Consider the following 22,302-nt stretch of genomic DNA (forward strand, 5'->3'; position numbering starts at 1 on the left):
TATCAAAGGAAATGTTGAAGCAGACAACATTTGGAAAGTTGGGAAACATATTGGAATTCCAGTGGAACATGTAAATATTCTAAATTGGGGTTATTTATCTGGGATTACTGAACATTATTCAACTAGTTGTACTGAAGCAGGATATACTTGGAGCCAGGACCTGCAGTTCCCCCACCAGCATGGAGCATACAGGTGGATGTCAGTTAGTTTGAGGACGTCCAAACCATCTCTAACACCAGCATTTGAAGCAATAGAGGGATGTTTCATTGAACAAGTTAAATATAGCAATTGGGAATATTCGAGCAGACATATAGGATCTCAAGCCACTAGCTAGGGTATCAGAGGCAAGAGTGCAACTCCCTGTAGAGTCAAGAGGTATGAGGGGATTGGGGAGACCAGGACTAACGTAAGCAAGCTAAGAGTGTGGAAATGATCTGTAGGTCTCCAGGCAGATTCAGTTAGCAAAACTGGGAACCAGCAGATCAGACAAGGCAGATTTGCAATCACAACCGAAAGCACAGGCCTAACCACTAACAGCAAAGCCCATGTGCCGCTGAGTTCCTGCATCCATCCTCAATGAGACAGTGACTGACTGATCAAAGAGCAGACCCCTTAGGGTTGCACCTGCACCACGAGGTAGGTGACAGGCAAGGAAAATGTGTGGAGGCAGAAAACTCAGTGAGCATATCTCCCTGTAATTCAACAAAATCTCAGCAAAATCCACATGAATTTCCAAATTTCTCTGGGCTGCAAGATGAAATTCTGAGAAGAAAGCAGTAAATCTGGAAAGCTGCCTATGTGCTTCAAACTTATTTGGAAAAACCAGATCATGCTTAGCTTAGGAAGTAATGGAATTATTCTTAATGACTTAAAATTTCACCTCCAATTGGATTTTAGTGAAAAATGATTTCCTCAAAAGCTTGAAATTCTGCAGGCAAGAATAAAGTTAAGACTGTAGATTTAGTGATAGAGTGATTGTGCGTTGCATGGATATTTACACTGAGAGAATACAAATGTGAAGGTTTTTTTTCTTTTATTTATTTATTTGAAAGGCAGAGTTACAGAGAGGCAGAGAGAGAGAGAGAGAGAGAGAGAGAGAGAGAGAGGGAGGGAGAGAGGTCCTGCATCCGCTGGTTCACTCCCCAGATGGCTGCAATGGTGGGAGCTGCGCCCATGTGAATCCAGGAGCCAGGAATCCTTTGAGTCTCCCACGAGGGTGCAGGGGCCCAAGGACTTGTGCCATCTCCCACTGCTTTCCCAGGCCATAGCAGAGAGATGGATGGAAGCTGGAGCTACTAGGACTCGAACCGGTGCCTGCTACGCCACAGCACTGGCCCCAAGTATGCAGTTTTAAGGATTGATTCTTTCTCTTTTAAAATAGAACATTACATGCTAATACTAAGAATTGAAATTGAAATCTTTATTTTGAATAAGAAGTATAAATTTGAAATCACTAGGATATGATTAAACCAGCCACAGAGAATAGGCTATGAGAGTATAGATGATCTTGTTGAATTGTGGGGCGGGGGAATTGACCTTATAAACACTGGCACAAGAATTTATGTTTTTCTGTTTTAATTTACAGCTTGTGAAATATTGTTATAATTTTCTACATTTTACAAAATTGATCATAAGAGTCTTCTTTCAAAGGGGCTTTGAATGGATTAGAATTTATTCAGCAAATGCTTATTTAGAAGCAAATGGTTGTTCATCTACTCCTTGCTTCCAGAGAAAGGTTGCACTGGTTCATTTTGGCAACTGAAATCCTGTCCCCCAGAAAGCTAATCAACATGATGGCTAGTTACATTTATGAGTATTTCTTTTAGAGGCATTTAGTTTCAATCCCACAGATGGTAGCTGCAGTCCATTAGTTTCTGAGCCAAGCTTTTCAGTGTCCTATTGTACTTAGCAAGATTGCTATTGCAGCAACACAATTATTCCAAATTCAGTGAGAGTCAGTGGGCCTAAAACAAAGCTACGTCATAACAGTTTAATCCCGGCTCACCTTCCCCTTTACTGGATAAACAATCAAACACCTGCTGAATTCTGTTCCCCGTAATGAAAACATCTGAACAATGAAGATCAAAGAACACTGACATTTGATCTTAAAGCCAATACAGTAGAACCCCATTATAGAAAAGATTTTTATTGCATGGTTTCAGATGGCTATTCTGTGAGTCCAATCATGCTGTCCAAGATAAACAATACCAAAAATCCCTGATTTAGCCTGCTTAATTTTTAAAGCGTGTGTGGGTCTTCCACCTTAACATCAAAAATTTTAGGTGCTTCATTTTATCAAAATCCTCCTTTTGGATGACTTAGAAAATGGTCATTAAAAAGTTACAGAGCAAGAAAATTTGTGGATTTCTGGTTTTATTTCCTGCTTTAAACAAACAGTAAAAATACAGGATGAAAGGATGTTAAACATGTTTGTCTTCATGATTATATTAGAGCTCCCACCATCAGGGGCAAGCAAAATAGTCTAAGCTTTGAAAATAGCCAAAACATACAAGTTTCCCAATGTGATTCCAGAAGACACCCTGACTGTCCCTTCCGGATTTTTTCCTCCATGGTTACAATGAATAAATAAATATGAGTATAAGCAATAGTGCTTTCCTTCATATTGTTATTTCAGTTAACGAATGTATCTTCTACACTCAGCTGTTAATTTCTTCTCCGAACCTTTTTAAAAATATTGCACACTGTATGATGCACAACATCCAAACAACCTGGGAACACTCTTCTTCACAAAAGCTCTCATGAATGAAAATGAACTGTGACTTTCCCCTTCTGTCCTCCATTTGAAGATCTAAATGCTACAGCTTTCTCCAGCTTCTTTTCTCTGTAAAGGGCACTAAAACAATTTCTTATGAGGTAATTAATTAGAGAAAGAATGGCTGAGTCCCTGTACATTTACTTATGAGAATCCCCTGTCCTGGAAAACTTTAAGAAGTCAAACCCTGAACAGCAGTCCTTGTACACTGTGAGCAATTGGAGCTCGATGAGATCATTGGTGTTTTTAATATTAATGGTCATGAGGACACAGGCTGTATGACATCTAGATCTCTGTGAATACCACAGTGCTCATGAGTAACAGTGCAGGTTAAAGCATGCTCATAAAGGAAACAATTTAGATCACTTCCCACAAATTCTTGGATTTCAGCTATCACAGGAACCAGTGTTGTCAGACACAGTCATCCCAGAGCAGAGGGACGTGGCTTCATGGCAAAGAACCTGGATCCTGCTCAGTGAAACAGCTACGTTCCTTCCTGGGGTGCACCTACATGAGCACATCCTCTCACTGCAGTTCCCCAGTCAGCTACAAGCTGAACACTCACTTCTATATCTGCTTTCTTGGCTTGCTTTGGTGTCTAATCCACATACTTTGCCACTCCCACTGACCTCTACTCTTTTGGCATCTCTTGTTTCTCTTCCATATAAGCCACCCTGGCCACTCTTTGCAGATTCCCTCGTTTATTTATTTATTTACTTACTTATTTTAAAGATAGATTTACAGAGAGGTAGAAAGAGAGAAGATAGAGAGTGTGTGTGTGTGTGTGTGTGTGTGAGAGAGAGAGAGAGAGAGAGAGAGAGAGAGAGAGGTCTTCCATCTGCTGGTTCACTCCCCAAAGAGGCCACAATGGCCAGAGCTTAACCCATCCAAAGCCAGGAGCCAGGAGCTTCCTCTGGGTCCCCCACGTGGGTGCAGGGGCCCAAGCACTTGGCCATCTTCTACTACTTTCCCAGGCCATAGCAGAGAGCTGGATTGGGAGAGGAGCAGCCAGGACTAGAACCAGCGACCATATGGGATGCCGGCACTGCAGGCTGGGGCTTTTAACCCACTGTCGCTCCCCCTCTTCGTGGAGGAACGACACTAAACCCTGCCTAGGCTTCATATCCGAGTCACGGCACCATTATGTCGCTCCCCCTCTTCATGGAGGAGCAACACAGGACCCTGCGCTGTTCTTTCGTCTGCTCGGCCCTCCCCGGGTTTGCTGCTGGTTCTTCCCGGGTTGGCTACTATCCCTTCCACCTCCGTGGAAGGGCAGTTCCCCCTGGCCACATTCCCCACTTCCGCAGGGGAGCGGCACACCGCCGGCCGGCTCTTCTCGGGGGCTGCACAGGTGTTCCTTCAGCTAGATGTTCCCCTTAGATGTTCCTCATAGATGTTCCTGGTGAATGCCGTCTCTCTCCTCCTTTATAGTCCTCCTCCGCCAATCCTAACTCGGCTGCCCACACGCCGAGTACGCTGCTCTCCTCCAATCAGGAGCAAGTCCTACAGTTTATTGGTTGAACTGGAGGCAGCTGTGCGGAAGCTGTTTACTTCTCTCCCAGCGCCATATTGTGGGAGAGCAGATGCATAGAATAAGTCTTAATTCCAGTAACTCAGTCTAGTCCGGTTTGCTCCCCACACCCACTGTGCCACAGTGCCAGCCTGCAGACTTCTTCTTTCTAATCGAACAGTCTCTGTGTCCCATGGGATCATTCTCATCATTCATCTCCTCTGATTTGGGGAATCTCCCTTTTGCAAATGTTACACTGTCATTTCATCTCAGCTCTGCCTTAAACCAGACCCTAGATACACCAGGTTTGCTGCCGAAACCATTACAAATAACATTTGAGCTAAAACTTCCAACACATGAAGCTGTGTTTGAGAAAGAATATTCTGTAATAAAAAAGTCCCACTCCTGAAAAGTTGATGAAAAGTCAGAGTGAGGTGTTTTGCTTTGTTTTAGCAAGGCAGCCTCTGAGCTACACGTGAGCAAGGACTGGAATATACAGTCAGGACCAACTAGAAGTGCAAAACCAAACGGTCTGTCCAAACTTGAAGGAACATGGCAGAATACTAGAACCTAGTTGGTATAAAGGATATGAGAACAGGTTTGAAGCTGAGCTTCTAGGAGCACATAATGAGGGATGCCAAGAAGTGAGAGGACAAGGACAAAAACCAACAGACAGCAGAGGATCTGAGACGAAGAAGAGGTATGCTGGGGAAAGCGATTTGCATGAGCATCAGCAGAGTATGTTTGAAGAGACAAAGCTCTGGAGTCACCAGAAGCCATCGCTATTCAGGTCCCAACAACAGAGCAGTGAGACAGGCAGACACCAACATTTAGGCACTGTAACACAACCTGTTAGGCACTGTAATAGGATCTACACAAATATTGCTCATTTAATTTTAGCAACACCACTTTGACATAGGTATCAACTTGTCACATTTTACAGGTCAGGAATCAGAAACACAGTTGAGATCAATTAGCAAGTAAGTGTCAGAACTAATATTAGCGACCAGTCCTACCCAAAGCCAAGGTTTTGCTTTTTCTTCAGTAGGGGTTAGAATGTGTTAAAAATGATCTGTGAATTTTCTAGAACTGCCACTTCCAGTTCCCTTTGCTCTGCTCTTGTACTATAGATGTATTTACTTGAGGACTGCCTTGTAGATAAGGATTTTTGTCATCAGTAAGTGCTCACATTTGGCCATGGAGTAGGAACTTCCAGAGGATATAATGTAGGTCTCTGTACAGGTGTTATAGGTGTTAGGTGTTATATCAAAGACAGTTCAGGGCTGAAACAGATTTCTTTCTTTGTGATGTAAACAGAAACCATCCATTAGCCTTTGATTTTATTCATCTTTAAATCTTTGGATGATGATTGGCTGAAATTCCAGTTAATAATGTGATCACTTCATTACGTCGGTGTTGATAATCATTCAACCAAAGGTGATGAGAGATCTTCCAGTGATTGGAAGCATTGAACACTAGTCCTTATATCATCCAAAACCAGAAAGAAAGTCTTCCATCCTAAAAACTCTGGAAAGCAGTTCTGATGTTCTTGTCATCAGCCAGTTATGTAGAGCTCAAGCTGCGGAGTGGAAGGTGGAGAATGAGCCTGGAGTGTGTTTGCATTGCCTGCTGTTTCCCACTCACTTTTAGAAGCTCAGACCTCAAGCAGTAATGTGGAAATAGCAACAACACTATACATGATCCCCCTCCTGTTCTTCAGTAGACATGCACGACTTCCTGGAGGAAATACAAATCTGGAAGAGGAATTAGGCAAGGGTTACATATGCAGTGACCTCACACTGAAAATGACATGTGCTAACAGTGGTCATCATTATCTTTGCATCAGACATTTACTGCTTATTATGTGACATTGTTCTGTGTACTCCATGGATATTAACTCATTTAAGCTTTAAAACAGTCTTATGAAATAGTTATTAGTATGACCCGAGTATAGATGAGGAAATTAAGGCATAGACCAGGTAAGTGAGTTACCCAGGGGCCCATGTCTAGTGAAAAGCAGCCGATGACAATATTCTGTCTGTTTAAAGGAGCTGATGGAAACATTTCATGAATGACAGTGACTGTGTTTGCAGTCAGTAAGGGGTGAGAGAGCAAATACACACATAACTTACTCCGTAAGTCAATCATTCCTCTGTGGCCCACATTGCCCACTGCCATCGCTTCTCCAGAATCTTGAATACTTTTCTCTGTGAAGGTGTTTAAGTGAGGATAATTCTTGTGATACTAAGGAAGGAGTTAGAAGGAGAGGTGAAAGGACACCTTGCACTTAGTAACAGGCCAGAGGAAATACTGCCATTCTTCACAGCACTCTGCCTTGTCCTTTGTAAATGGGTGCCCACGGAGGAAAGCCGTGATGCACGACTGTTCCTTCCATAGAGCTTGTGAAGACTACGTCTATTAACTGTTGTAACTCAGCCTTTCTGATGAGGCTTTGGAGTAGTGTTATTTTAAGACATGCTTACTTCGATGGCATTTCCTAGACAGTGATTTTATCTAAAAAGGGGAAAATATTTTCATATTTATTGATGATACAATTATTTATCTTTACAGTTTTTTTTGACAGGCAGAGTTAGAGAGAGACAGAGAGAAAGGTCTTCCTTTTTCCGTTGGTTCACCCCCAGAATGGCCGCTATGGTCGTGCACCGCGCCGATCCGAAGCCAGGAGCCAGGTGCTTCCTCCTGGTCTCCCATGTGGGTGCAGGGCCCAAGCACTTGGGCCATCCTCTACTGCATTCCCGGGCCACAGCAGAGAGCTGGACTGGAAGAGGGGCAACCGGGACAGAATCCTGCACCCCATCCAGGACTAGAACCCGTGTGCCGGCGCCACAGGTGGAGGATTAGCCAAGTGAGCCACGGCGCTGGCCAAATTTTTTTTCTGAGATTGTCACATGTAAATTCTTGCTCACAAGGTCTGCATTACCCTCACCCACCCTTGAAGTTTCTGCATCCTCCTTCCTGCTGGCAGTCCCCATCTCCCATGATGTGAGTACCTGCTACAGGACCACACTCAGAGTTCCTGTGTGGAGTGGATTGTTAATGAAAAAGACAAAGACAGTTGATAGCATTCCTTTGTTATGTAACTCCATTTTACTCATTCCTTTCATCAGTTTGACAATCCCAAATTTTAGACTTTTTTTGAACCAAGACTTTTTTGATTTTATTTCACCCTTGTTACAATTGCAGGAACTCCTGTAAGTGGAATATTCCTCACATCCTCTCCTGAGAATGCTACAGAGATGGAAAATTATCACCCTTGAAATAACTGATCTGGGAGCTCCAAATAGAAGCGCTTCAGAAATAAGACTGATGGAGAAAGGGAGGTAGTAAAAGACTTCAGAAATAAACGGTCTGAGTGTCATTTTGTGAGGGAGTAAAGAGAGACAAAGAAACCAAGAAGTGCTGTGAATGTTACAGGTAGCTATGTATGTGAATTTAAGGGAAAAATTATGGGGTGGAAAATGAAGCAGGAAAATATTTTTTATGTAGATAACATAGGATCTGAGAGCCAGTAAAATATTTTGGCAGTCATTAGCCTGGCAAGTTTGTGTGCAAACAGACACATGAACTATCACCCTAGACTTAGCGTGAAGATGGCAAAGTGGGGAGATGCTGTCAATCCTTAACCAGTGTCCCTAGGACAGGAGATAATGGGCAGGAAGGACAAGCTCACCTTCTCAGCCTCACCTTCCAGTATCCTCTGCTGTCTTGTCACATTCCAACTGAGTTTCATGCATTTGGTATTGTACATATTGTTAAAATGAAAATTAAAACTGTCATACTTGGGTGGCTCAGGCACATTTATAATTTATCACCTTCCTTTACAGTTAAAAAGAACAGCCAGGGAAATGCAGCTTAGCTCGCACTCCCAAGCCCTCTGCACTGCATAAAGTGTGCTTGAGCCTCATAGGACAGATATACTGCACACATTTAGCATATTTATTTCTCCCCTTATGGAACTTTTTTCTTATCCCTAGTATGCTTTGCTTTAAATATATTCAGAGGCTATAAATATTACATGGAATTTTTTGAGAACTGAAAAATAACTTCTTCATCACTGATTTACTGGTATGGTAAAGAACAAATTTAGTATCTATATTTACATAATAAAATTTTTCATTTAATATACTGGACTATTCTTAGCCATCCTTGTCACTGCTGTGATTATATTTTGATCCTTGAGTGGAAGGAAGAAAAGAGAACCAATGTAGAATGAACCCAGCTTTCTGAGAAGTAGGGATTCCCTGTGGTTGGGGAAGCAGGAAGAGACACAGGTTTTTAGTGGTCAAGTTGATGAGTGCATTTTAATAAGTTAGTGAAGCCAGATGTGTCCTTTTGATGTGAGAATCACTGAGAGTGCACCCTTTTTCAAAATGCTTTTGTGTTCATCTGTGAGTAAGAATTACAGCTACCACTTACGGATGCCTGACTTATTCCAGGCATTATTGCTTACTCTGTCTTACTTAACCCTTACAATAATCTAGTAGATATTTTTCTCCAATTGACAGATGAAATGAAAGCAGAGAGAAATTAGGTGACTTGCTAAAAATAGCACAACTAGCTAGTGCAAAGAGCTACCCTGGCTCCAAAACCCTCAACTTCACCTCTGCCCTACACTGCTTCCCATTTCAAAAATGATGAATTAGTCATTTTTTACAAAAGAATTGCACTCCTCCTTGGAGGCTTGTCCCAGAACTGTCCCTTCAGTGCTCCTCATTGTGTTCTTCTGTCCATGATGCTTTTCCCATGACCTTGTAGCAGACCTGAACAAGAGACTGGTGCCCTATGTTGGTTTCCCAGCCAAGATGAGGGTACAAGGCAGTCAGCAATATCCAATGCTGTTTAAATCTTCATTTGTTATACAAATAAATCTTAGGGCTTTAAATAAGCAAGGGTGGATGGACTTCAGAGATTTTCTAATTCATCTCAGACATATGACGCATCTCCTATTTCAGCCAATCACATACTGTCTTCATGAGTTTGTGAAAGTTAGATAACTTCCACAGTTATCTAAAATACTATTTTGGCCGGCACCGCGGTTCAATAGGCTAATCCTCCACCTTGCGGCGCCGGCACCCCAGGTTCTAGTCCTGGTCAGGGCACCAGATTCTGTCCCAGTTGCTCCTCTTCCAGTCCAGCTCTCTGCTGTGGCCCGGGAGTGCAGTGGAGGATGGCCCAGGTCCTTGGGCCCTGCACCCCATGGGAGACCAGGAGAAGCACCTGGCTCCTGGCTTCGGATCAGCGCGGTTCACCACTGGGGGGTGAACCAACAGAAAAGGAAGACCTTTCCCTCTGTATCTCTCTCACACTGTCCACTCTGCCTGTCAAAAAAAAAAAAAAATACCAGTTAAATAGACATTTATACCTTAATGCTTTTATTACAAGAATTTTTAAATTATTATTAGAAATGGAAAACCACATCACTTTCCATTAATTGAAGGTAACCTTCAAAAACAAGGCAAAACAAAGTATTGTTATTAAATTCTAGTTTAATATTGCCAAAACTCCTTGACATTGAAAGTCAAGTATATTTTGTAGTTCATATTAAAACTCGTTTGAAAGGTATTGAAGATAAGTAGCATCAAACTGAGACTTTTCTCCTTGAATAAATAGCAGAATTAAAAAGAATCAGGAGGAAATGGCTCTTGGCTCAGCTGGTTCAATAGTATTTAGTACCATGTCTGCTCATTGCTTAGAGTCATCTTCAGTAGTTTGCATCCATCTCTTAAGAAACCGGTCTTATCTATTCTCCACATTTTACAAAAAGAAAAGAAAGTAAGATCCAGCATCTTGCTAGTACTGGAGACATTGAGACTTGCCCACATTAGAAATCATATTTTACCCCCTCTGGGCATCCTGTGAGACAACAGGAGATATACAACTTGAGGATTTTTGAGAGGTCACCTGGAAAAACCCCTCTTACTTTCTGACGCGATTTTGTGTTTCATTCTTTTGTATGGCCAGTTCACTATTTCCTGTGCCAATTTAGCAGGTATTGAATGTTTGGGCAACATGAAGCCCAAACCCTAGTACTTGTTGCTCTAGTGAGAAGATACTGAATATTTACTATTATTATTCTGTATATTTAGTATTATATTTATATTAGAATTACAGAAGATCTTATGTCTGTGATATCCACAGGTGTGTGTTTTCTCTTAGCACGTTAACAAAACTAAGTGACTTTCTCATATGCAATGGCTATTTCCCAGTATCTAACAATCAAAATTAGCTTGCATATTACTTTGGTACTAATGAAATGTGTAAGGGAAATAAAGGAGAAATGGGTATTGGTTTCATTAAAGGAGAAAAAAACCTACTCCAAATAACCTATTCAAGGAGAGATGGTTTCAGGGTTTTTGTGGATCCCGCCATTATCCAGAAAGTCATTAAAATATGATTGTTATGATGCATTATATTGTCATACCCATTTACAAAAAAATAATACTTTGATAATAGATCCTCGGAAAAATACATTATGTGTTCTGAATGAATGAGATGGAGAAGGCAAAATACTGAAGAATGATACTTTTTCCAAAAGTAATTCTTCATAAAAACACAAGGACTTTTGACACTTTGATGATTATAATTAAAAGAACCAAAGGAAGTCAGGAAGATGTAGAGCCCTATATGAAAAATACTCCCATGTCTTACTCTGTGAAAATGTCCGGAATAGTTATACATACTTAGTTTATGTGAAAGAAATGAGGAATTTTCTGCAGGTAACTTCTCTTGAACTAAACAAGGCTTTTAAATTGTTATAAATTCCTAGAATTGTATTCTGAAGTGAGTCAGTGCCAAAAACATAAAACAGTGGCAACACATCACTGTAAGCAACAATCAAACAAACAAATAGACCCATTCAGGTGACACTGAAGGGTTTCAAGTGAATTCCCAATTCACTGCAATACAAGGAACATGTTAGCTTTCAAGTGTTGTGACAAACAAGGGAAAAACAACACAATTCTTGGTATTCAAGGTTTGTAGTCTACTGAGCTAAACTGACAGCTACTCTAGCAATCATAACGCAAGACAGGATTCATTCATTCATACTATATGCATTGAGCACCTATTATGTGTCAGTCTCTATTCCAGGCACTGGATAGGAAGCAAAGAACAAACATCCACTTTCTTTTTTTTTTTTAAAGATTTATTTATTTATTTTGAAAGTCAGAGTTATACACAGAGAAAAGGAGAGACAGAGACAGAGAGAAAGAAAGAGAGAGAGGTCTTCCATCTGCTGGTTCACTCCCCAGTTGGCCGCAATGGCCAGAGCTGCGCCAATCCAAAGCCAGGAGCCAGGAGCTTCCTCCAGGTCTCCCACGTGGGTGCAGGGGCCCAGGCACTTGGACCATCTTCCACTGTTTCCCCAGGCTATTGGGGAGAGCTGGATCAGAAATGGAGCAGCCAGGTCTTGAACCGGCGCCCATATGGGATGCCAGCACTGCAGGCAGCAGTTTTACCCGCTACGCCACAGCGCCGGGCCCCAAACATCCATTTTCATGGCATGGGATTCTATCATTTATGTTAGAATGGTGGTAGGTATTATAGAGAAAAACAGGCAGAGAAAGGAGAGTCCTATGTTGACGTCAGTGACAAATCGGGTGTCCAGGGGCATAGTATTTGAGACAGTGGCGTTTGAATAAAGACATGAAGAAGGTCAAGGAGAAAGGCATTCCATCTGGGAAAGAGCTTCCAGGACAGGAGGAGCGAAGGCAAAGGAAAGAAACTGCTGGCAAGCACAGGAAACCACAGTCACAAACCCATGCTCTGTGGAAGAAGAAATTGATTACAGAGCAGGAGAAAATATGGCAGGAAGATGGCCTCTGACCTCAGTCTTGAAACAGTGTCTTAAGTATAGAGAAGGAGGAAGGTGAAGGTGTCCAGGGATGAACACGTGAAAATAAAGAGAGCAGCTTGGGTTCACTGGCATCTACCTGATCTAGCTCAGGTCCTTGAGTTACTGGTGTTCATCACCTCACCTGCTCCCCTCCATTCTTTTCTGCCACCAGCACCCTCATCTACCTCTTGGTTTCTGCAATCCTGGGGGATGCTGTAGTCTTCAGCCCTTCTTCTTCTTGTCCCTGGACAGAGTTCCTGCCTCTACATAGTCCATCTGACTTATAATTTTTATGACATCTAAAAAAATTGAATGAGGGAAATGGGTTTTCATTCACGTGTCCCGAGGTTAGTGTCTGAGTCACCATCTAATCTAGAATCTGTGGTGCTTTGAAACATAGAAAGAGTGGTCAGGGTGTAGGAAACATTTTCAACTTCTGTGAAGGCGGAGCAACTGGAAGCAGTGCAGCACTGCAGGCACGATGAAGAAAGAACTCATGGTGGACTCCCTGTGTTGTCTTTTTCTTCAGGTTTCCTTATCTCTCATACCCTCCTGCTATGGCTTCCCAGTCTAGTGGTCTCTTATAGAGAAAACTGGTATATCACTAATCTCACATTGTCTGCCCCCACCTGTCCTCCCAGGGTACTGAGCTTTCTGATTCTCTGCAGCCCTTGCACCACTGTCGTATGTCCTAAACTGTCTGTGCAAGTCCTTACTCAGCTCTCTGGTTTCAAGGTTTGCCACTTTTCTGACTTAACACATCCTTAAATTTGGATTGTGTATTTTTTTTCCTTCTCTCGCTCTCGCTCTCCCTCTCACTCTCCCTCTCCTCTCCCCCTTTTTTTCTCTCTCCTCTCTGCTCTTTATCTCCATTTCAATTTTTCTACCCCTACACACTCGTCTCTCTGTCCCCTTCATGCTCCCACGTACACACACTCCATAGTGTCTCATGTTGCAGCCTTATTCCCGTGGTCTCTCCCTGTCTTTCCTTCTCCCACCTGTATTCACCCCTCTGGCACCACTCTGCATGCTCAAGACCATCTCCCTGGAAACTTTCCCAGAACCTTACGCTTCCCTGCCCCTTGGCTGAAGTAGACCCTTCTCTGTGCTACTGGAAAGGGCCATACGTATCTGTAACTCTGCATTTATCATATTATATTGTAACTATCTGTTTATGTATCTCTCGCTCCAGTTAGAATTGAGCACCTCCTTAAAGTTCTTTGTCTTATGTCTTTGATGCTTAAAACTGTCCATTACACAATAAGCACTCAATAGTTGTTGACTCACCAGGTGAATGCTAGAAGATAATGTCTGTAGCCTACTGAGACCCCCATACCCTCCACCTAAAATTGTATCCATTAGAATCAATTATTTGGGTTAAACAAAAAAAATCACATGTACAGATTCTTTCGAGAAATCTAGTTAAAATGCGTCACTGTTTACATATGTGTGTTTGCAATACGTACACACACAGACACACACACACAGTTTGGTACAGATTTTATTTAATATTTACATTGCCTGTAACTATTTACAAGTCCACCTTTTTCCCCTTGGAAGCAGCTAAAATCCTTGCTTAAACTGGGCCAGGCCATCCCCACTGCTTCAGGCTACAACACTGCTCAGTTTGCTGTTGCTTCTAGATTTTAGGTGGACAGCATGGAAACTGCTGCTTGTGACCACAAGCACATTCCTAGAAAATGCCTCCCCTACTGATATTTGGCTGAATTTTGAATAGCTGCCCTTCTACCAACCTTAGCTCACCAACTGATATGCAAACAAGACAATGATCTGGATTCATTTCCAACATGTATATGGCAAAATAAAATATGGCAAACTTTACAGAAAATACTATGTGTAAATTGGTATCAACAATTGATATACTGAGTGTGTTAAAGGAAAATCTTGCCAATAATTTTTCATACATTGTAGGAACTAGAGATTAAATGAAACAATGTCCAAAGTACACTTTAGAAAAGTTTCACTAGTAATTCATAAAAGCATGCAGGTATACTGGTTACCGATTAACTCTCTATACTACACTGTACCAAGTGAAGTCATTGACAAGCCTCATTTCTCTTATTGTTTTTTTACTTTTTTTTATTTTTTTTTAATTTTTTGACAGGCAGAGTGGACAGTGAGAGAGAGAGACAGAGAGAAAGGTCTTCCTTTGCCGTTGGTTCACCCTCCAATGGCCGCCGCGGCTGGCGCGCTGCGGCCGGCGCACCATGCTGATCCGATGGCAGGAGCCAGGAGCCAGGTGCTTCTCCTGGTCTCCCATGGGGTGCAGGGCCCAAGCACCTGGGCCATCCTCCACTGCACTCCCTGGCCACAGCAGAGAGCTGGCCTGGAAGAGGGGCAACCGGGACAGAATCCGGCGCCCCGACCGGGACTAGAACCCGGTGTGCCGGCGCCACTAGGCGGAGGATTAGCCTAGTGAGCCGCGGCGCCGGCCTGTTTTTTTACTTTTAACAACATTTAGTGGAGTGAGGTTTGAGAAAATCTTTTAGATGTAAGCTATGAAAATATTCAAAAAATGAATTATTAATATGTAAAAAGTTAGAATGTTGGGTACAAATGAGGTGAAAATACAATTTATAAGGTAGCATATAGAAAAATTAAACTGAAGGAGAAAACACACTAAATGATAATAGGAGAGGAATTTCCAAGTGGAGACTACATCACAGTCACTCCCTTGGCTTAGGTCGGAGGGTACATCGAATATCAAATACCCACATGATTAGTTTAAAGGCTTTTAGTGACCATTGATAATGAGTTTTACTAATCAGAAAGAGAAACACAGAAGGAAAAAAAGCAAGGAATATTTTGCATAAATGAAACTCACATATTGTTTTACAGGAAAACAAAATTGGATAAAGACACTGAGTAGCTAACTGATTTCTTAGGTCTCAGAGCAAACTCTGAAGTAGAATTTTTGAGTTAATCCAAAGACAGCTTCCTGAAAGAAGTATTTTTTAAATGTTGTAAAATCTCAAACTGCCCTCCTCTCAGTTCTTAATCGTCACATAATCACAATGTCCCCTAAGAAACTAGAGAAGGTTTTGTCTACATTTGGCATGTTCTTTTAAAGCACATCTTTTAAGACATAATTTTTATGAATTTTTTGTATTGTGAAGAAATATTGTCAGCAGAAGGAAAATACCTTAATACCTTTTTTATTTCCTAAATTTATAGAAAAAGTAATTGTAAGTTTACTTTGTAAACATTTTAGGAAAAAATTTCAACCTATGTTCCCTGCTTTACTCCTTCCTTTATGAATTCTCTCCTCAAAAATGGTCTACACAAATTCCATTTGCTTCCTCCTTCTTCTTTCTGTCTGTGTGATACAGTTGTATTAGATTGCTCCTGGAATGCCCTACAATTGGAACATTAAAGTGGTTTCTACCCCTATTTTAAAAATTGCACTTCAACTTTGATCTATCTGTACAGGTATGCAGTCCATTAAGACATCCACCCAGTTTTTGCTGTGAAACACTTATGTGCTGAGTTAGATTTTCTTATGGACTAGTAAATATGCAGGTGATTTTAAAAGTACATTTGAAAATTTGTTCACAGTGTTAAACAAGCTCTTTATTCATTGCGAAATGCTTTTAATATTGGCTGAAAATTACTTTTTCTCATACTTTTTAAAACTAGCAGTGCAGTCCAGTAGAGTGCTTTGAGTTAATGAAAATGTTTTGTGTCTGTGCTGCTTGATAAAGGAGCTACTACTTGCATTGAGCACTTGAAATGTAGTTAGTTCAACCAAGGAACTGAAATATCTTTTATTTTATTTAACTGTAGTTTTTTAAACTTCAGTAACCACGTGTACCTCATGGTTGCTGTACTAGGTAGCACCGTACAGACAGGTATGAATTTTTGCCTGTATATTTTGATTCATTGAGACAAAACCTGTTGATATGGTTCGAATAGTTGCCCACTAAAACTCAGGAATTTTAGTCCCCAAAGTCTTATGTTAATGGTATTTAGAGAGTGGAAACTTAATCCAGGTAGGCAGTTTAGAGGTAGGGACTTAAGGAAGTGAGTAGACTGGATCAGTTTGTTATGTTGAAGCCTCTGTGGTCGAATCCCAATGGCTTTATAAGAGACAGTCATGGACATTGACTGACACATTCTGTCTCTTGCCATGTCACACCATGCACCATCCTAGGACTTTGCCAGAAAGAAAACCATCACCAGATGATACCCTGAGGCCTTGCAGCTACAGAACTCTCAACAAAAATAAACCTCTTTTCCTTGGAAAGTTAGCCTGCCTCAGGTATTTAATGAAAGCAACAAAAAAAACAATACACTTGTGTTGGGACTTTTACTTACTATATTGTGCACCTCAGATTTCTCATCTAGAATGATAGGGAAGACTAGCCTGACTCTCCTCTCTATCTCAAAACGTCAACACTCTTCACAACAGCCAGCTTTAATTCTATCATAGATGTAAATATCCAGTCTAATTATATGAGCTTTTAATTGTATCAATGAAAATAACCCTGTACATTTGAGTTGTAAATCTTTGATAATCAATGTAATCACAACTACTTTCCACACAGATGACAGAATTTTTTTTCCTGAAGTTGCCATTGCAAAATTGCAGTTCCATTAAAAATACTGGGAAAGCGTCCACCTTAAGGGCTCCCCTGACTCCTTCCTCATTTCCCTCTATACTAGAGAATGCCTTTCCCACTAGGCCACTGCCCCTTTTTAACAGTGAATGTTATGCTTCATTTCTTTGGCATCTTTGCCTCTGCTCTATTCTTAATGCACAGGTATGTCCCAATTGTCTTCACATCTCCAGCTCCTGGAGGGGTGTCTGGCCAACAATGAGACCAACATACCAATGATGCTAGTTAACATCCACTGAGAACTTACTGTGTAACAAGAATTGTGCTAATGGATTTATATTCTACTTTACCTGAACAAAATCTATGAGGTAGATGCTATTATACTCACTGATAAATGCATGATGAATCAACATAGAAAAAAGCCACAGAGACTTGACCTTTCCTTTTCCTGGAGTTTGCCCTGCCCATTATAGAAAAAAGAATGTATCAGCAGCCTTTTCTATGATGACAAGGCCTTAAGAGCAGTTTTTCTTCCCTGCAAAACATATGTGACCACCTAATATTTGTAACAACTAACAGTTGAAAGAGCAATGCTGAGAATCTACCCATTGCTCAGATTCAACCAGTTGGCACTTACATTGAACTGGAGCTATTGCATATTCTGTTGTCCTGTATTTTTGTTCTCATTAGTTGACTTAATCAATGAGACTACTTCTTAACTTTAGTTCAGTACTCTCAATTAAACTGTATGATACAAATATAAGTTGTAAGATCTTCAAGTTTTTCTAGTTTTGATATGTTTTGCTTTTCCAAATCTACTGATCAGAATCCAATGTGCTATATATTAAGCAGTTTTTGTTCTTTGATGATAACCTGTTATTCAAGGCTTACCCATAAATGGGCTTTTCTCTTAGGTCTCCCTTGCTAGAATATACTTCATGGTGCAGGTATTTGATCTGGCTTATTCACCTCTACATATATCTCCAGTCCTCAGTACAGATCTGAAATAAAGGCACACAACTAACATCTCTTACCTAAATAGTGAATGAAGTCCTAATATTCATATGTTCCTCTGCTCCATTTTCTTTTCAGTGAAACTGTTGCCTCTTTTACATTTTATTATTTATATGAAATGCACCGAAAATGAAGCAAAATGGTATTCACACAAAATTTAATGTTTAAAGGTTCTTTTTTTAACTTTTATTTAGTAAATATAAATTTCCAAAGTACAGTTTATGGATTACAATGGCTCCCCCCCCATAACTTCCCTCCCACTTGCACCCCTCCCATCTCCTGCTCCCTCTCCCATTCCATTCACATCAAGATTCATTTTCAATTATCTTTATATACAGAAGATCAATTCAGTCTATATTAAGTAAAGATTTCATCAGTTTGCACCCACAAAGAAACACAAAGTGTAAAATACTGTTTCAGTACTAGTTATAGCATTACTTCACATTGGACAACACATTAAAGACAGATCCCACATGAGAAGTACACAGAGACTCCTGTTGTTGACTTAACAATTTGACGCTCTTGTTTGTGCGTCAGTAATCTCCCTAGGCTCTAGTCATGAGTTGCCAAGGCTATGGAAGCCTTTTGAGTTCGCCGACTTCGATCTTACTTTCAGTTCACAATTGATCATACTGACAGGTCTAAGAGTCAAAGGGATCACACAAACAAGACTAGTGTCTGCTAATACTAACTCTTAGTTAAATTAATTCTGAGATATCCAAATTTTGAATCAAAATTGTTTTGTGTTGTATATGTGTATTTTTATTCAGTTCTCTGTATTTTTTTGTGACCAAGGAAGTCTTATTGTTTCTCAGTGATAAGAAATTTCTATCAACCTTGGGGTATGTCCCATGACAAAGGCAAGGAACGGATCATGGCAGTAATTTACAGTTGTTTAGCACTGCCCATCGAAAGTCTTGTTGTCATGCCTTGTGCCATATGATCCTCTTCATGTTGTGGTATATCATTATTTATCTTAGAAATGAGAAAGCCCAGATCACTTAGCCTTAAGTAGTGAAGTTTGCAAAGTCACACAGTTGGCAAGTGACAAAACCATCGTTTGAACCTAATTCTTTTGACACAGGTCCAGTGCTTTCAGCTTCCTGCACATTTATTTGAATGACACAAGGAAGCCTCCCTGACAAATACTAACTCACCCACAAGCCGATGAGGGAGACTGTGAAATACCCAAATAGATTGACATCTTTGAGTTCTAAGAATTCTGCAAGTCTCTAGAAACCTCTTTTAGAATGGAAATGAATGTCCTGGCGAAGAGTTACTGTCACAGAAAGTTCACCCAGGAATCAGTTTGTAGCAATAAAAACAAATGCCATTTTTTGATCCTGTGTCAGGCTCCTACATGAATTAGAGATGTCACTTCCTTCTGATAACAGTCCCTTGGAGGTCAGCAGTATCCCCATATTGCAGATTAACAAAATGAGCCCGGAATGCTTATGGAACTTCTCCAAAGTCACACAGCAACCTGTTTTGAATCCCAAATCTGCCTAGCTGTGTAAGCAGTGCTTTTCTTCACTTCTATTACACTGTGTCTGACCAAACCCTTTTGCATTAAGACAGCAAACAGAGCTGGAAGAGGTAGGCAAACCTTAAGGCAAGTAGCCTGGGAAAGGGAGTCAAGCTGTACTTTCTGTAGGTTTCTCTGCAGCTATCTTAAATTACTACTTGCTATGAAAAGCTTGCAAAGGCATGCTTGTTTCTTAGTATTACTCTTCCTTAAAACATGTCTTCCTCTACACTAAATTCTTTCCTTGGGAGAATATGTATTTCACGTTTTTGCTTAGTCTTTCCAGGAGAGATTTTGAAATGTTGCTTCTTACTGAGTGCCCTAAGGAACTGATAATATTAATAGTGGGGAAGAAAAAACAAGAATATAAGATTCATGCTGCTCTTTGATTAAAGCTTCTTAAAATAGGGTTTTACCTCAACAGCTTTGTTGTTTTAATGGCCTCTTATAGCTTTTTTTTTTTTTTTTCCAGGAGAGGCAGGGTCTCTGAGGGTTTCCTTTCTTAGTTCCTTGTAATAGTGCCTGTCAGCTTCCAGGCTGTGTGTATTTTACTTCAAAAGAAAGGCTGGTTAATTTGCCTATTTCTGCATTTTAGAACAGAGTCAAACAATGCCAAGTAGGCTATCATGTGTTGACAAGGAGTCAGCAGGAAAAGCTACCCAGGTAATCATCAAGTTGATATATTGGGAGACTGCAGTGATTTCAGCTTGCACCAACTATGTGCTCTCACTGCTCCATGAGAATCAGTTCATCACAAGGAGCTCGACTATAGTCTCAGTTATGCCATTTAGTGTGTTAGTGCCTTCGATAGGAAAGTATGGTAGTAGTCTCCATTATTGGAATAAAATTCTACCTAATTATCAATTTCTTAAGAATTGCCTTTCATGTAGACAATGCTAAAAATAGAGTTCATTTTGATCTTGTTGAATATTTAACAATCTTCATGGAAAAATAAAAATTTATAAAATTGGTTTTCTAGAATTCATTGATTCTTTGGCCAAACCAAAATTGAGTTTTATATATTGACATTGTTTTTGATATATTGTCCTATATTTTACAATTAATTTTTTAAGAACATTCAAACATTTTAAGTGACCTCTTGAATGCAGTTTTAAATTACATTCATTGATAAGGGAATTTCTATTGAAAAACATAAAGTTTGCAAATTGTGGGTACTTTTCCTAGTTGAAAGTAAGATTACTCTGGGTGTGACACTAGAAACTAAACCAGTAATTCTTTCTAGAGACATTTCAAATACAGAAATGCTTTGTATTTTAAAAATCATTTAATTTATTGAATATATTTCATTTTACATATTTCAGTGGAATATCTCATCTTCCAGAGAAAAGCCAATTACATTTTATTGGTTTTCCCAGACAGAGTTTAATGACAATCTGAGATATATACACTTATAACCTGGTTGCCTCTATTAAGAAATCTGCAGCAAAAGTAACCACCCTAGCAAATTGCCTATGCTACACAGCCAGACTCACCCCCATGGACCATGCTTTGAAATATTGCATTTTACATGGTTGTTTTACAGATCTTCTTTAGCACCACCAGGCAATTTTCCAGGGAGAAGCATGGCAAGTGGCTCAAAGCAATGTAAATATGAAAACCAACAGCTCATTGTTAATAATGTGGTCCCTTTGTCTTCTAAGAGAGCAACTTCAGTTTCATTGTCTCAAATGTACCAAACAAGAAGAGGAAAGTTGCATCTTTTGTGTGACATCCGCCTCCCCCATACTGTTTTCATGGTTAATTTCTTATTAGCTTGTCCTGTTGGATTTTTTTAAAAGGCAGGTCTTAGACAGATTTGCTTACCAAAAGCTGACCCATAGTAGTAAAAAAAATATGAGCTAGTATTTCCAAACCCCACTTTTCTGAATACAAATCTGATATAGGCAAAAACAAAAGCTTCATACATATTTTAGTCACATAGTTGTATGCGGATGGGTACCAGGAAGTGGGTATGGTTAGCTGAAGTACTTGCAGAGGAAGATGCTGCAGACCAAGATGAATAAGGAAACTGACAACTTAGTCCAGTAGTTCCATCTGACCAGAATACATCCTTGGTAAACCTGCATTCCTGGGTATCACATTCCTCCAGGTTAGTCAGTCTGACCTGACTGGTTCTCAGGAGCTGGGATTTAAGGACTAATCAAGCTAGTAGTAAGGTAACAATATCTGAAAGGCCAGAGGCCCAAAGAATCAGTTCCACAGCAGCTAAGTCCATCCCAACAGGAATTCAACTGAAAGATAGAGATAGCAATGGGAAAAATCAAAAGCTAAGGAGTTCAGAAGGCATTCCAAGGGCAGTTTGAATCCAGTGAGGGAGCTTTTTATGGAGGAATACCTCTCGATGGGAGGGAGCCATTGAAGACACTGCCGGCTCTGACTCAACCTTGAAGAGTAGATAAAGATGGTGACTATCGTCAAGATAGTGGAAGCAAGTGGTATCCTTACATAATGCTTGAAAAAAGAAATACAGACAACAGCAACAACTTCTCCCTTTTACATCCTAGCAAGTTCACAGCGTTATAAAATCTTGGAGGGAAAGCATTTTGGAGTTATCAAATACTAATATATGCAAAGAGTTACTAAATTTCCAAAAGAACATTTTATATTAGCAAATGTATAAGTATTCCTCACAGAATACACGTGAGGCAAAACTCCATAGCCAAGGAAGGACCTATCTTTCTGGAGAAAAATGGGGCTGTATTTCTGAGATAGGTGGGAAGAAGGGTCAAGCCACGCGTCAGCATACTGATTATATAATGTTCTGCAGGTTTGTGCTAAAATGTTAATTGTGTTCAAAGCAGAATTATCTTGAAAGGAGACCCTGTGTTCATTAGAAATAAAAAGAAAACAGAATAAAAGAATTGGATTTTGTTTAACTAGACAACAGCTATTAATTTTTGCCTACATTTTATTGATACTTTCTTGAAGAATTTTTCTCTTGGGTTTAGACTTGGTTCTTTTCACTTCATAACCAGGCTCTTAATTGCTTGTGGATACTCAAAATCCAAAATGAAGAAACCTAAAGCC

General features: G+C 40.3%; 1 long non-coding RNA gene across 1 annotated transcript in view; it reads right to left on the reverse strand.

Moving 5' to 3' along the window:
* Positions 1-4,999: 4,999 nt before the first annotated feature.
* Positions 5,000-22,302, reverse strand: part of LOC127486866 (uncharacterized) — a 192,354-nt gene continuing 175,051 nt past the window's right edge. The window contains exon 8 of the long non-coding RNA XR_011388571.1: positions 5,000-6,020. This is a non-coding gene — a long non-coding RNA (uncharacterized lncRNA). The remainder of the gene's footprint in view (positions 6,021-22,302) is intronic.

The sequence above is a fragment of the Oryctolagus cuniculus genome, chromosome 5 (assembly GCF_964237555.1).
Source record: "Oryctolagus cuniculus chromosome 5, mOryCun1.1, whole genome shotgun sequence".
Taxonomy (NCBI): Eukaryota; Metazoa; Chordata; class Mammalia; order Lagomorpha; family Leporidae; genus Oryctolagus; species Oryctolagus cuniculus.